We start from the raw sequence: 16749 nt of genomic DNA on the forward strand, positions 1-16749 counted from the left end.
AAGATCCAACCTCATCCACCAGAACACAGGCACTAGGCCCCTCCACCAGGAAGCCTACACAACCCACTGAACCAACCTTAGCCACTTGGGACAGATACCAAAAACAACGGGAACTAGGAACCTGCAGCCTGTGAAAAGGAGACCCCCAAACACAGTAAGATAAGCAAAATGAGAAGACAAAAAAACACACAGCAGGTGAAGGAGCAGGGTCAAAACACACCAGACCTAACAAATGAAGAGGAAATAGGCAGTCTACCTGAAAAAGAATTCAGAATAATGACAGTAAAGATGATCCAAAATCTTGGAAATAGAATAGACAAAAACATTTAACAAGGACGTAGAAGAACTAAAGAGGAACCAAGCAACGATGAAAAACACAATAAATGAAATTAAAAATACTCTAGATGGGATCAATAGCAGAATAACTGAGGCAGAAGAACGGATAAGTGACCTGGAAGATAAAAGAGTGGAAATAACTACTGCAGAGCAGAATAAAGAAAAAAGAATGAAAAGAACTGAGGACAGTCTCAGAGACCTCTGGGACAACAGTAAACGCACCAACATTCGAATTATAGGGGTCCCAGAAGAAGAAGAGAAAAAGAAAGGGACTGAGAAAATATTTGAAGAGATTATATTGAAAACTTCCCTAATATGGGAAAGGAAATGGTTAATCAAGTCCTGGAAGCACAGAGAGTCCCATACAGTATAAATCCAAGGAGAAACACGCCAAGACACATATTAATCAAACTGCCAAAAATTAAATATAAAGAAAACATATTAAAAGCAGCAAGGGAAAAACAACAAATAACACACAAGGGAATCCCCATAAGGTTAACAGCTGATCTTTCAGCAGAAAATCTGCAAGCCAGAAGGGAGTGGCAGGATATACTTAAAGTGATGAAGGAGAAAAACCTACAGCCAAGGTTACTCTACCCAGCAAGGATCTCATTCAGATTTGATGGAGAAATTAAAACCTTTACAGACAAGCAAAAGCTGAGAGAGTTCAGCACCACCAAACCAGCTCTACAACAAATGCTAAAGGAATTTCTCTAGGCAAGAAACACAAGAGAAGGAAAACACCTACAATAACAAACCCAAAATATTTAAGAAAATGGGAATAGGAACATACATATTGATAATTACCTTAAATGTAAATGGATTAAATGCTCCCACCAAAAGACACAAACTGGCTGAATGGATACAAAAACAAGACCCATATATATGCTGTCTACAAGAGACCCACTTCAGACCTAGAGACACAGACAGACTGAAAGTGAGGGGATGGAAAAAGATATTCCATGCAAATGGAAATCAAAAGAAAGCTGGAGTAGCAATTCTCATATCAGACAAAACAGACTTTAACATAAAGACTATTACAAGAGACAAAGAAGGACACTATATAACGATCAAGGGATCGATCCAAGAGGAAGGTATAACAATTGTAAATATTTATGCACCCAACATAGGAGCACCTCGATACATAAGGCAAATACTAACAGCCATAAAAGGGGAAATCGACAGTAACACAATCATAGTAGGGGACTTTAACACCCCACTTTCACCAATGGACAGATCATCCAAAATGAAAATAAACAAGGAAACACAAGCTTTAAATGATACATTAAACAAGATGGACTTAATTGATATTTATAGGACATTCCACCCCAAAACAACAGAATACACATTTTTCTCAACTGCTCATGGAACATTCTCCAGGATAGATCATACCTTGGGTCACAAATCAAGCCTTGGTAAATTTAAGAAAATTGATATCGTATCAAGTATCTTTTCCGACCACAACGCTATGAGGCTAGATATCAATTACAGGAAAAGATCTGTAAAAAATACAAACACATGGAGGCTACACAATACACTACTTAATAACGAAGTGATCACTGAAGAAATCAAAGGGGAAATCAAAAAATACCTAGAAACAAATGACAATGGAGACACGACGACCCTAAACCTATGGGATGCAGCAAAAGCAGTTCTAAGAGGGAAGTTTATAGCAATACAAGCCTACATCAAGAAACAGGAAACATCTCGAATAAACAACCTAACCTTGCACCTAAAGCAATTAGAGAAAGAAGAGCAAAAAAAAAAACCCCAAAGCTAGCAGAAGGAAAGAAATCATAAAGATCAGATCAGAAATAAATGAAAAAGAAATGAAGGAAACAATAGCAAAAATCAATGAAACTAAAAGCTGGTTCCTCGAGAAGATAAACAAAATTGATAAACCATTAGCCAGACTCATCAAGAGAAAAAGGGAGAAGACTCAAATCAATAGAATTAGAAATGAAAAAGGAGCAGTAACCACCGACACTGCAGAAATACAAACGATCATGAGAGAGTACTACAAGCAACTCTATGCCAATAAAATGGACAACCTGGAAGAAATGGACAGATTCTTAGAAATGCACAACCTGCCGAGACTGAACCAGGAAGAAATAGGAAATATGAACAGACCAATCACAAGCACTGAAATTGAAACTGTGATTAAAAATCTTCCAACAAACAAAAGCCCAGGACCAGATGGCTTCACAGGCGAATTCTATCAAACATTTAGAGAGAAGCTAACACCTATCCTTCTCAAACTCTTCCAAAATATTGCAGAGGGAGGAACACTCCCAAACTCATTCTACGAGGCCAGCATCACCCTGATACCAAAACCAGGCAAAGATGTCACAAAGAAAGAAAACTACAGGCCAATATCACTGATGAACATAGATGCAAAAATCCTCAACAAAATACTAGCAAACAGAATCCAACAGCACATTAAAAGGATCATACACCATGATCAAGTGGGGTTTATCCCAGGAATGCAAGGATTCTTCAATATACGCAAATCAATCAACGTGATACATCATATTAACAAATTGAAGGAGAAAAACCATATGATCATCTCAATAGATGCAGAGAAAGCTTTCGACAAAATTCAACACCCATTTATGATAAAAGCCCTGCAGAAAGTAGGCATAGAGGGAACTTTCCTCAACATAATAAAGGCCATATATGACAAACCCACAGCCAACATTGTCCTCAATGGTGAAAAACTGAAACCATTTCCACTAAGATCAGGAACAAGACAAGGTTGCCCACTCTCACCACTATTATTCAACATAGTTTTGGAAGTGTTAGCCACAGCAATCAGAGAAGAAAAAGAAATAAAAGGAATCCAAAGCGGAAAAGAAGAAGTAAAGCTGTCACTGTTTGCAGATGACATGATACTATACACAGAGAATCCTAAAGATGCTACCAGAAAGCTACTAGAGCTAATCAATGAATTTGGTAAAGTAGCAGGATACAAAATTAATGCACAGAAATCTCTTGCATTCCTATACACTAATGACGAAAAATCTGGAAGTGAAATTAAGAAAACACTCCCGTTTACCATTGCAACAAAAAGAATAAAATATCTAGGAATAAACCTACCTAAGGAGACAAAAGACCTGTATGCAGAAAATTATAAGACACTGATGAAAGAAATTAAAGATGATACAAATAGATGGAGAGATATACCATGTTCTTGGATTGGAAGAATCAACATTGTGAAAATGACTCTACTACCCAAAGCAATCTACAGATTCAATGCAATCCCTATCAAACTACCACTGGCATTTTTCACAGAACTAGAACAAATAATTTCACAATTTGTATGGAGACACAAAAGACCCCGAATAGCCAAAGCAATCTTGAGAACAAAAAATGGAGCTGGAGCAATCAGGCCCCCTGACTTCAGGCTATATTATAAAGCTACAGTAATCAAGACAGTTTGGTACTGGCACAAAAACAGAAATATAGATCAATGGAACAGGATAGAAAGCCCAGAGATAAACCCACGCACATATGGGTCACCTTATCTTTGATAAAGGAGGCAAGCATATACAGTGGAGAAAAGACAGCCTCTTCAATAAGTGGTGCTGGGAAAATTGGACAGATACATGTTAAAGTATGAAATTAGAACACTCCCTGACACCATACACAAAAATAAACTCAAAATGGATTAAAGACCTAAGTGTAAGGCCAGACACTATTAAACTCTTAGAGGAAAACATAGGCAGAACACTCCATGACATAAATCACAGCAAGATTCTTTTTGACCCAGCTCCTAGAGAAATGGAAATAAAAACACAAATAAACAAATGGGACCTAATGAAACTTAAAAGCTTTTGCACAGCAAAAGAAACCATAAACAAGACCAAAAGACAACCCTCAGAATGGGAGAAAATATTTGCAAATGAAGCAACTGACAAAGGATTAATCTCCAAGACTTACAAGCAGCTCATGCAGCTCAATAACAAAAAAACGAACAACCCAACCCAAAAATGGGCAGAAGACCTAAATAGACATTTCTCCAAAGAAGATATACAGATTGCCAACAGACACATGAAAGAATGCTCAACATCATTAATCATTAGAGAAATGCAAATCAAAACTACAATGAGGTATCATCTCACACCGGTCAGAATGGCCATCATCAAAAAATCTAGAAACAATAAATGCTGGAGAGGGTGTGGAGAAAAGGGAAGACTCTTGCACTGTTGGTGGGAATGTAAATTGATACAGCCACTATGGAGAACAGTATGGAGGTTCCTTAAAAAACTACAAATAGAACTACCATACGACCCAGCAATCCCACTACTGGGCATATACCCTGAGAAAACCGTAGTTCAAAAAGAGTCATGTACCAAAATGTTCATTGCAGCTCTATTTACAATAGCCAGGACATGGAAGCAACCTAAGTGTCCATCATCGGATGAATGGATAAAGAAGATGTGGCACATATATACAATGGAATATTACTCACCCATAAAAAGAAATGAAATGGAGGTATTTGTAATGAGGTGGATGGAGTTAGAGTCTGTCATACAGAGTGAAGTAAGTCAGAAAGTGAAAAACAAATACAGTAGCTAACACATATATATGGAATCTAAGGAAAAAAAAAAAAGGCCATGAAGAACCTAGTGGCAAGATGGGAATAAAGACACAGACCTACTAGAGAATGGACTTGAGGATATGGGGAGGGGGAGGGGTGAGATGTGACAGGGTGAGAGAGTGTCATGGACATATATACACTACCAAATATAAAATAGATAGCTAGAGGGAAGCAGCTGCATAGCACAGGGAGATCAGCTTGGTGCTTTGTGACCACCTAGAGGGGTGGGATAGGGAGGGTGGGAGGGAGGGAGATGCAAGAGGGAAGTGATATGGGAACATATGTATATGTATAACTGATTCACTTTGTTATAGAGCAGAAACTAATACACCACTGTAAAGCAATTATAATTCAATAAAGATGTTGAAAAAAAAAAACCAAAAAACTAATGGATTGGGACTTCCCTGGTAGTGCAGTGGTTAAGAATCCACCTGCCAATTCAGGGTACATGGGTTCGAGTCCTGGTCTGGGAAGATCCCACATGCCACGGAGCAACTAAGCCTGTGCACCACAACTACTGAGCCTGTGCTCTAGAGCCCATGAGCCACAACTACTGAGCCTACGTACCACAACTACTGAAGCCCACATACCTAGAGCCCATGCTCTGCAACAAAAGAAGCCACCACAATGAGAAGCCCACGCACGGAAACAAAGAGTAGCCCCTGCTCACCGCAACTAGAGAAAAGCCCGCGCGTAGCAACAAAGACCCAATGCAGCCAAAAATAAATAAATAAATAAATAAATAAATTTATTTTTTTTAAAAAGTAATGGATTGAACATTTAGATGAAGTGGACCGATTGAAAGACACAACATACCAAAACTAACATAAGAAGAAACAGTATCTGAATAGCTCTACATCTACAAGGAAATAGATTTTGTAATAACATAAGTTACCACAAAACAAGGAATGAATAATAAATCCAAATTATGCAAAATGGTTATCTCTGTGCTGGAGGTATGGGGATAAGAAAGAAAGACTTCAGCTTCAGTGTTGTGGTCCTGAGACTCTCCTCTAGAGTGCCACAAAGAGTAAGGAGATGACACCAAGCACTGATGAGAATGTGGAGCAATGGGAACTCTCATACATGGCTGGTGGGAGTGCGGGATGGTCAACCACACTGGAAATTGTCTGGCGGTTTCTCTTAAAGTTGAATATACACCTATCCCATGTCTGAGCCAGTCCAATCCTGGGTATATGCCCAACAGACCAGCTCATAGCAGTTTTGTTCATGACATCCAAAAAAAGGGTAACAACTCTGATGTCCATCAACAGGAGAATGGATAAACTGCAATATATTACTGTAATGAGATACTACACAGTATGAAAATATCACACTCCAACTATTTGCAACCACATTAATGAATCTCATAGACATCCTGATGATCAATAGAAGATGGGCAGAAAACATACTATGAAGTTCTGTTTTATCGACTCGAGGACACTGAAAACTCACTGACGGTGTCTGAGTATTGGAGGTTACCTTCGTAGGTGGTAGTATGGACTAGGAGGGCTCACAAGGAGCCTCCTAAGGTCTGTATCTTGACCTGAATGGTGGTTACTTGGATTTATTCATGTGTAAAAATTCATCAGGTTGGGACTTCGCTGGTGGCGCAGTGGTTAAGAATCCACCTGCCAATTCAGGGGACATAGGTTTGAGCCCTGGTCCAGGAAGATCCCACATGCCATGGAGCAACTAAGCCCGTGTGCCACAACTACTGAGCCTGCATGCCACAACAACTGAAGCCTAGAGCCTGCACCTAGAGCCTGTATTCCACAGCAAGAGAAGCCACTGCAATGAGAAGCCTGCACACCTCAATGAAGAGTAGCCCCTGCTTGCCGCAACTAAAGAAACCCCATGCACAGCAACAAAGACCCAACGCAGCCAAAAATAAAATTAATTAATTAATCTTAAAAAAATTTTTAAAAATCATCAGGTTAAGTCCTTTAAGATTCATGAATACTGATATGTGTCAGTTGCACTTCAGTTTTGAAAAAGCAGAAAAAAATAAAGAGTGAAGGGGATGCATGGAAGTCTAGTGTAGACCTTTCTTCTAAGAATGAAACACCTCCTCTAAGAAGCTGGTTGTACAGATAGTCACACCAATTAGAGGCCATTCTAGAGCTCAGGAAGGAACTAGGAGATGAAAAGAATTCCCAAGAAGGCGGGAGATGTTCCTGGTGCAGGAACTGGTCACAGCTTCAGAGGGAGGTGAGAACAGAAGCTGTAGGCAGCAATCAGATACAGATGAGTCTGAAAGGACTGAGGAAAGAGAAAGAGAAGTAAGCAATCTTTATTTCCAACATGAATTTTCTCATAGGATGAGGCCCCAGCAGCTGGGGAGTGGTGAAGGTTTGGAATAAGGTGAATGGCTGGGAGAGCTGCTGCAGGAGACAGAGCTGGGCGGATGCACAGAGCAGATGAACAGAGACAACAGGGTGTGCAGCATTACGCAGACAAGAGATGACGAGAGAGTTGATAATGGTGGTAATGGTGACGCTCAGGAAGGGGATGGACTCAGGAAATGGATGCGGGGTATCAAATGGACAGGACTTGGAGATGGCTGGATGAGGGATCTAATGATTGTTCAAGGTTGGTTCTGGCCTTCTCAACATCTTGGATGTGACTGGTGTCCCCAGGGAGGTCCCAACAAGAAGCTTCCACGGAATTTCAGAGGCAGCAGTCCCTCCCGGTCTGCATGCTGTAGTGACCCCCACTGCCTGGCTCTTGGCAACCCACCTGAGGAAGAGCTTTGGGAAAAGCCTCTCTTCACCATCTATAGCTTTTGCCCAGGATTCAACAGGTAGGTCAGTTCTGGTTTGGGAACAGGATGCCCTGTTTATGGAGATACAGGACAAAGGTGTTTTGTAAAGACCACGAGGACCCTCTCTATAGAGTGTGGTATTCAGGACAGGGAAGATTTCAGAATAATGGTGCTCCCATGCAAGCAAAAAAAAAGAAAAAAAATGCTGACCTGGATCCTGAAACCAAGGCGCAAACACCAGCCGAGGACAATGTCTACCCAATAGTCTCCATCCTATAGAACCCAACACTGGGCAGGTGTACACCCCACTCATATGCAACCACGGGACACTGGAAAAGTCACCCACTCCTTCTGCAGCTGTTTTCTAATTAATCTAAGTCAGTGTGTCTCACCAAATGACGCCTGATTCTCACCACAGACCAGTTCAAACTAGATCTCTGGGGTAAGGCCTGGGCATTAGTAGTTTCCAAGGCTCCCTGGGTAATTCTGGCACCTGGGAGTAATGAAAGCCCTGGTCTCCATCAACTTGCAAATGGTACCCCCAACCATCAGCAGTCTCAAGCAGACCAGTGACTTAAGTCTGTGGCTCAGGCAGAAGGGAGAGCCTTGACTGTGGGAGAAGGAAGGGGTGAACTGGGTGTTCGACTGCTCCAGTTACTGCTGCAGCATCTTGTGGCTGGTGAGGGACCCAGATGAGGCCCAAGCAGACCCGTGCACTGGGAGAAGGAGCAGGAAAACAGAGAATAAGGTTGGCCTCAGTACCTGCCACAGTCCAAAGGCAACTGAGCTGGGATTCAACACCAGGCAGCCCGGTTCCGAAGCCCGGCCTGCTGAGCATCGCACTGGGGAGAAAACGGCTCAGAAGCCCTGTGTGGGGTCAGCAGCTGGGAAAAAGTGGGCTGCTGATTTGGGGGGAATGTGAGTGTGAGTATTTAACTGTCGGGGACCAGGGGATGGTGCGAGGGGTCTTCTTGGTGATTCCCCAACTTGTGCATTGTAGGAACCACAAAAGAGGCAGACACGGGGAAACCCACATGGTGATTTGGGTAACTGTGGACATTCCCACAGACATCACCTTTCATCTCCTTTCAGCGTCATTTCACAAAGGAAAGGGCTTTGACCACCAAGAAAGGCAGAGGATTGCATCTCATCACGAAGGGGCATCTTCTAAGGTTGAGCTCAAATGTTAGCATTTTATCTTCCCGAGAAACTAAACACTGCCACGGCTGTGTTTTCCTTATACCGTGGGGCAGGGGAGCCTGCTGGGGGCTGGAGATGCTCCAAAGATGGATCTGGTGGAAGCCACAATAGTCGGTACATGAGTAAAACATGCACTGGGCATAAGACTGTGCATTTTACTAAAGTAATAACATTAAGAATGTAATAATATCACTGAATAATATATAAGAGAGTTTAAATTATCACAATAAAATATTTTGCTCCAAAATCTGATTGATTCCTTTGGGCAGGAGGTCCCCAGAGGGGAGAGAACTGGATTCAGAGTCAGGCAGCTTCAGGAAAACCCAGCACCTCACAGGATCCAGTGAGCAGAGCAGGGCAAGTGCCTGGAACAGGCCTGACGCAGCATCAGTGCTCGGGGGACATTAGCTGTGACTAATTGTTACTAAAGGCTTTTCTTCCAACCAAACCTCTTAAATCAATTTCTTCAAAAAGGGAATCTCTAATCACTCTAGAAAAATGGGAAAACATTTCCCTTGCTACAAATAAAAGGTTACCATCAAAACACAACAATGAAATCAAAATAAGGTGATTAAGTCCCAGAGAGCTCATCAGCCTGCTCAGGGGTGTGAAAGTTGCAGGCTGCTCCCTCTGCTGAAAAGGGAAATCAGCAACAGTCATGGGTGGAAGGCATGAATGAAGCATGAGCTGAGACATTTTCCTGCCATGAGTCAGGAGGGAAACAGCTTTCTCAGGGTGTCCATCAAAGTCATCTGGTGATACATCTGTGTGTCCTCTAAAATCATCTGTGGTCCCAGCAGAGAGTGTGGGGAGGCCGGAGGAAGGGGATGGTCATACTGACACTGAGGGCCAAAGAAGACTTCCAAATGATATTGTGTTGTTTACAAAGATGATGGGCGGCATGGATGGCAGACGCTTCCTAGGGACCTGCCTGACTCTCCCCCTTCTTGGAGAATCAGCCCATCATCCACGACCCTGCTAACTGGGCAGTGGGGTCACCTGACCCAACCAGGTTGGGCCAGTCAGATTCCCCTCATGGGAATCTTTCATAAGGGTCCCAGGCTGAGCCTGGGCTGAGTGCTGGAGCGAGAGGTTGTGGGAAGTGTGGGCTCAAGTGGTCACTTCCTGTCACAAAAACACCTACACAGGGGAATTCCCTGGTGGTCCAGTGGTTAGGATGCTGCACTTTCAATGCCAAGGGCTCAGGTTCAATCCCTGGTCCCACAAGCCACACAGCACAAACACAAACAAACAAACAAAACACCTACACAGAAAATGCATGACAGAAACACGCAGAGAAAAGTAGAGATAAGAAATTTGAGGGTCTCAGAGAGCAAGGACTGAGATGCCCACTTCTACCCAAAGCTGTTGTGAAAAGAGAGTGACACGAGCAGAGCCACAGAGAGAAGCCAGGAGGAAACCCAGAGCCAGGGCACAGGCACACGTTCCTGAGGACAGCTCCTCAGGACATCCTGTTCCTGGGATCCCCGCTTCCTTCCATGAGGGGGACCATGCTTCTTGCCCGATGATCCGTGGTGGAGACAAAGGGAGAGCAGGCAGGAGAAGGCGAGCCCAGAACATGGCAGGGACAATGGGGAGGAGGGTGGGCAGCTCCAGAGACCTTCTCCACCATCCGGGCCTTGAGAGAGAGGATGGAACAGAGAAGGAGGCTGCAGGTCTCCCCCCCGACCCCCCATGGAGGTGAGGAGAAGCCTTACCCAGTGAGACCAGGAGCCTGTAGGTCACCAGCATCACCTTCTGGTACAGGGTCCTCTGAGCCGGATCCAGTAATTCCCACTCCTCCGGGGTGAAGGTCACAACCACATCCTTGAAGGTCACTGGTGCCTCAAAAGTCAAATAGAGTAGCATCATGCGCTTTGGCGCTGTTGGATGGGATCAGAGCCTGTTTAATTTAGGTGTTGTCCTTCCCAGCCTACTATAGTTGGGAACACAGGCTCTGGTGGCCAATGGACAAGGTGTGAGTTTCAACTACTTGAGAGCTGTGTGACCTTGGGCAGGTAACAACGTCTCTGAGCCTCAAGTTCCTCTTCTGTAAAGCATTCTGTATAATAACAGAAACTAACTCTGAGGAGGTGGGGGGATTGAATGAAATGAAACATAACCACAGTCCCTCAGAGCAAATCAAGGGCCCAGTGGAAGCCCACTGTTACCATTGTTGTTTTTTTCTTATTTTTTGCTATATAGCAGGTTCTTATTAGTTATCTATTTTATACATATTAGTGTGTATATGTCAGTCCCAATCTCCCAATTCATCCCACCCCCAACCATTATTTCGTTATGATTATTTTTCCTCTTTGCTCCTCAAACACCCTGGAAAATCCCAAGCATGATCCTAAGCCAGATCCCAAGCATGTGGGTGCAGCGGGTACTTTAGCTAGGATTAAAAAGACCAGGAGGGACTTCCGTAGTGGTGCAGTGGTTAAGAATCCGCCTGCCAATGCAGGGGACACGGGTTCGAGCCCTGCTCTGGGAAGATCCCACATGCCGCGGAGCAACTAAGCCCACACACCACGACTACTGAGCCTGCGCTCTAGAGCCCACGAGCCACAACTACTGAGCCCATGTGCCACAACTACTGAAGCCCGCACACCTAGAGCCTGTACTCCTCAACAAAGAGAAGCCACATCAATGAGAAGCACACTCACAGCAATGAAGAGTAGCCCCCACTTGTCGCAACTAGAGAAAGCCCGTGCGCAGCAATGAAGACCCAACACAGACAAAAATAAATAAATAAAAACTAAATAAATTAATTAAAAAAAAAAAAAAGACCAGGACCTACCTCAATGAAGAGGTGGCATTTGAGCAGAGGCCTGAACAATGCACAGGGAGACAGTGTTCCAGGCGGAGGGGACTACAAGGGCAAAGGCTGGGAAGTGGGTAAGAGCTTGGCAAGTGGAGGATGGTGTAGCTGGGAGGGCAGTGAGCCGGGGAAGGATGGGAGGGGAGAAGGACACACAGACAGCACAGAGGTAGTCAGAGGGACAGCTGCAGCGGGCCATGGTGGGGGTTTGAACTGATTCTAAGTGTAATGAGCGCCCACCAGCTCTCCAACCAGCTACTGAGCCCCTGTTCCATACAGGGCTGGCCCTGTTCTAGGTCTAGATATAGAGCAGCAAACAGCGATGCACAGATCCTCAACAAGTAACTGAGCAAGACAATGTCAGATGGCCCTAAGGGTTCTGGTGACAAGAAAACAAGAGTGGGGAGATTAGAGAGCCTGGGGGCAAATCCGGAAAGGCCTCTCTGAGGAGGGGCCACACGACTGGAATGAAGGAACAAAAAGCAAATACACAAGACAACTCCTGATGGTGACTGGGGTATGACAAGAGTAAACAGGGTCACATGCTGGAGAGAAGCCTGGGGCCTGCTGTGTGTTGACATTCAAACGCACACCACATTCCCACACAGCACCATCACCCAATCTTTAATGGACTCACTTTTCACATAAAAGGAAATGTCTTAAACAGGAAACTGAATTTACTGCTGTAAATGGCAAGCCAGCTTTGCATACTGTAAACAGATGGCAACTGCCAAGATGAATCCAGTGACTTCCCTGGCTCCTAGCCTGCCCAAGGGTACTCCTAGCAGAGGAGCAGTGATTCCAAAAATATTGCACCCACTGTGCCTTGGTCCACAGGCTCTCCCTCTCCCTCCAGGCCTCAACTGAATACAAGACCAGATTCCCCTGGGTGAGTCCCTAAGATCATCATAGGACAAGGGGCTCTGCTCCCTGAAAAGTGTCTGGAGTTATGCTACCTGGTTGGATACTGGGGAACACATATCACACATATGCCCTCTCTGATCACCTCAAGCCGGGGGAGGAAATGTTAACATTCTCATTAACCCCAAGAGATGGGAGACAAGGGCAGCGATGACACTTGCTCAAGGTCACAGCCCTGGGAAGGGCATGGACAGAATGTACACTTAAGTCTCCACACTGTTGCTTGAGCTCTTTCCTAAGGCTCAGTCCATTCAGATGGTGCAGGTACAGAGGGGATTCTGAGACGTCCCATTTCTCTCTCGCTTGTACTGCCTTCAGGACAAAACCAGGGAAATGGCCTCCTTGGACCCTAGAAATCAGAGTAACGAATAGCCCAACTAGCATTTCCTGAGCATTCCTTGGTACACTGTGCTGCATTCAGTGGTTTTCACTCCCTGCCCCACTCATCTCTCACAAGGACCCCAAAGAGAAGACGCTGGGATTAGCCCCATTTCACAGCAGAGGAAACTGAGCGGTCAGGACGTAGCAGACTTTCCTGCTACTGGGCAGTGGCAGAGCCTGGAGCTGCACCCAGGCTGTGGGCTCCAAAACCTGCTTTGCACATCTGCAACACACACTTGGGCTGGGAGGATGGCTGAAGACACTATGTGTAACGGGGAGCTCCATGTATGTGTGGGGGTTGCAGGGAGTTCCCTCGCTGCTGCTGACTCCACTCATTCTCAAGCCTGCTCTCCACTTGACAGCTAGAGGAAACCTACTAAAACCTGGATCAGATCCCTTCCCTCCTTGCCTCCAAATCCTCTATCGTTTCCATCAACCCAAAAAGAGACCCCGGGACTTCCCTGGTGGCGCAGTGGTTAAGAATCCGCCTGCTAATGCAGGGGACACGGGTTTGAGCCCGGATCCGGGAAGATCCCACATGCCGCGGAGCAACTAAGCCCGTGCGCCACGACTACAGAACCTGCGCTCTAGAGCCTGAGCGCCACAACTACTGAGCCCACGTGCCAAAACTACTGAAGCCCGCACACCTAGAGCCCGTGCTCCACAACAAGAGAAGCCACCGCAATGAGAAGTCCACGCACCGCAACGCAAAGTAGCCCCCGCTCGCCGCCACTAGAGAAAGCCCGCGCGCAGCAACAAATACCCAGCACAGACAAAAATAAATAATAAATAGCTAAATAAATAAATAACAACCAAAAAAAAAAAACCCCAAAAAGAGACCCCGTTCCTCACCCTGCCATTCCAGACCTGACTTCTGTCTCGCCACTCTGTCCCCAACAGGCAAAATGGAGATTGGCAATTCCACCCAGCTCAGCCTCACCTCCCAGCATTTTCACCTAGTGGTTCAAGTGCCTGGGACAGCCCTGCACAGATCATCGATTAACTGAGTTGGGAACTCTTCCATATCAACCCTGGCCTGGATTCAGGGCACTAGGCTGGGACTGACTGACCGGCCTCCACGGCCCCCAGACTCAAAGGCAGACTAAGGGGAAGTGAAGAGACCCAGGACAACTTCGCTCTATATGGGGGCGCCGGGATAATGTGGCTGGAGGTCCAAAGGGCCTGAGGGGCCATCCACTCACCAGTGCCGGGTCTGTCTGTGCCTCTGCCGCGGCCATGAGACCCTTTCCAGGGACCTGGGCCTTGCAACGCAGGAGACCAGGGAGGGTCCCAACGGTTCAGCTGACGCCCCTCCGCTGCCTCGCCCACCCTCAGCCCTGCCTCCGTGAAGGGAGGGGAGGAAGCCTCTTCCTGAGACTTACTGGTCCCGGCCCTCGAGCCCGCTTATGGCTCGGGAGCTGCGTGCGATCCCGAGGACAGACGCAGGTGCAGCCAATACAACCGCCACGAGAATGCCGCCGTAAGTCTCGCCCGACGCGGGATCCCAGTCCTGCACAGTCATTGGCCCGGAGCTACCGCCTCTTGCCGCAGAGCCTCCTGGGTAATATTGCTTCCGCAGCACGGCCTGGCACCTCGAAAGGCGCTCTTCCAGGAATCCCTGCGAAGGGTCAGAGGTGTCCGCGTGAGAGCCTCTGGGAAACGATGTCATCGGGCTCTAGAGGCGGAGCGAGGCTTCTTCGCTTCTTAAACGGCCACCACCCCATTTACGGGTCGTGTCTTCTGCAGCTAAGGAAAATGCTTAGACGTGTTATTTCATACGTGCCCAAAGGCTAAAATCCCCAAGGGACACACCAGACCATGATATCATGCAGATAGAAAGTGAGTCCATTCAAAGATTCGACCTAATATTATCTTGCTGCGCTTCAATTTCAGGGAGACTGAAGCTTGAGAGTCATTCTGTGAGCTCCAATACTGGTGAGGGACGAGAGGGAAAAGACTCCATAGAGGAGAAAAAGGCAGAGATGTTAGGCAGCTTTGAATCACGTGGGCAAGGTGCTGTCTGCTTTTCCGTCAGAAAACACCTCTGCCTCTATACTCACTGATTGTATTTGTATCCAACCCAGCTGTTATATCAAGATAGTATTTCTTACACCATTTTCCAAGGCATGTTCATTTCTTTTAGTAGTGTGACACCTGAGACCTATTTTAAAAGGAGAGATATCACCAAATTTCATTTCCTGCTACGACATTTCCTGCAGTGGTGGAATTGTGTAGAAAATGGCCACCTAAACTCTGAGATAAACATTCTGGTTTTCTTGATTTCGATCTGTTTGCTCTAATGGCAATAACATCTGCCAAAGGATTTGAAAGTATCTCTGAAAAACATTTGTGAAAGGCAGGTGACTCCCCACCAGTTTCAGTCTACTAGCAAGATTATGCACAATTACTTCATTCTATACATTAACCTTTATCCAATAAAAATTCACTAAGAAGATGCCATGTGTTTTCATTATATAGTATCTTTATTACTGAGGATCTGCACATGATTGTGGTTACACAGCTCCAAGTCCTCAGATCAGAACATGGCTTCACCTCCTAATCAGCCTCACACTACAGTAATCAAGATGACTCAAGGTTTTTGTCCAAGCCGGAAGGATGGATTTGTCATTAACTGAGATGGAAAGGGTAGTGGTGGTGTACATGGAGGAGGTTAGGAGGAAACATTAGAGTCTCACTTTTGAACATATTTGAACATGTTTTAGAGTCAATCAAACAGCCAAGTGAAACAGACGTTAGGCATTTCAATGTAAGACTCTGATTTATTTATTTATTTATTTATTTATTGTAAAACAAGTGAGAAGTTTTATTCTTTGATGGACTTTTTTTTAAAAATGTGTTGCTATTTTAAATTTTTATTTATTTATTTATTTATTTATTTATTTAAGGCTATGTTGGGTCTTCGTTTCTGTGCGAGGGCTTTCTCTAGTTGTGGCAAGTGGGGGCCACTCTTCATCGTGGTGCGCAGGCCTCTCACTATCACGGCCTCTCTTGTTGTGGAGCACAAGCACCAGACATGCAGGCTCAGTAATTGTGGCTCACGGGTCTAGTTGCTCCGCGGCATGTGGGATCTTCCCAGACCAGGGCTTGAACCCGTGTCCCCTGCATTGGCAGGCAGATTCTCAACCACTGCACCACTAGGGAAGCCCTTTGATGGACTTTTTTATTTTATTTTATTTTAAAAATAAATTTACTTATTTATTTTTGGCTGCATTGGGTCTTTACTGCTGTGCATGGGCCTTCTCTGGTTGTGGCGAGCAGGGGCTACTTTTCATTGCAGTGCATGGGCTTCTCACTGCAGTGGCTTCTCTTGTTGTGGAGCACAGGCTCTATGTGCATGGACTTCAGTAGTTGTGGCACGTGGGCTCAGTAGTTGTGGCTTGCAGGCTCTAGAGCACAGGCTCAGTAGTTGTGGCGCATGGGCTTTAGTTGCTCCACGGCATGTGGGATCCTCCTGGACCAGGGATCAAACCCTTGTCCCCTGCACTGGCAGGTGGATTCTTAACCACTGCGCTACCAGGGAAGCCCTTTGATGGACTTTTTTAGAATGATCATAGCTATGCAATCTAGACTCTGCCACAGAAGAAGAAATTCATGTTCAGAAATAACACCAAATGAGACTTCCCTAGTGGCATAGTGGTTAAGAATCTGCCTGCCAATGCAGGGGACATGGGTTCAAGCCCTGGTCTGGGAAGATCCCACATGCCA

At 45.3% G+C, this 16749-nt stretch overlaps 1 protein-coding gene across 7 annotated transcripts in view; it reads right to left on the reverse strand.

Annotated features, from left to right (window-relative positions):
* The window catches only part of LOC309617261 (zinc finger protein 550-like), a 148315-nt gene that overhangs the window by 7436 nt on the left and 124130 nt on the right, over window positions 1–16749 (reverse strand). Inside the window, exons 9-12 of one of the 7 annotated variants that reach the window (XR_014237864.1) lie at window positions 15084–15184; window positions 14226–14641; window positions 10619–10745; window positions 7676–7771 (exon numbers count right to left, since the gene is read on the reverse strand). The gene's annotated coding sequence lies outside the window, so the exon portion shown is untranslated. Of the gene's footprint in view, window positions 1–7675; window positions 7772–10618; window positions 10746–14225; window positions 14642–14665; window positions 14981–15083; window positions 15185–16749 lie in introns of those variants that run through there. The other 6 variants (XR_014237861.1, XR_014237863.1, XR_014237860.1 and 3 more) reach the window with 6 other exon arrangements.

This window comes from Balaenoptera borealis, assembly GCF_965194805.1.
Source record: "Balaenoptera borealis genome assembly, chromosome: 19".
Classification (NCBI taxonomy): domain Eukaryota; kingdom Metazoa; phylum Chordata; class Mammalia; order Artiodactyla; family Balaenopteridae; genus Balaenoptera; species Balaenoptera borealis.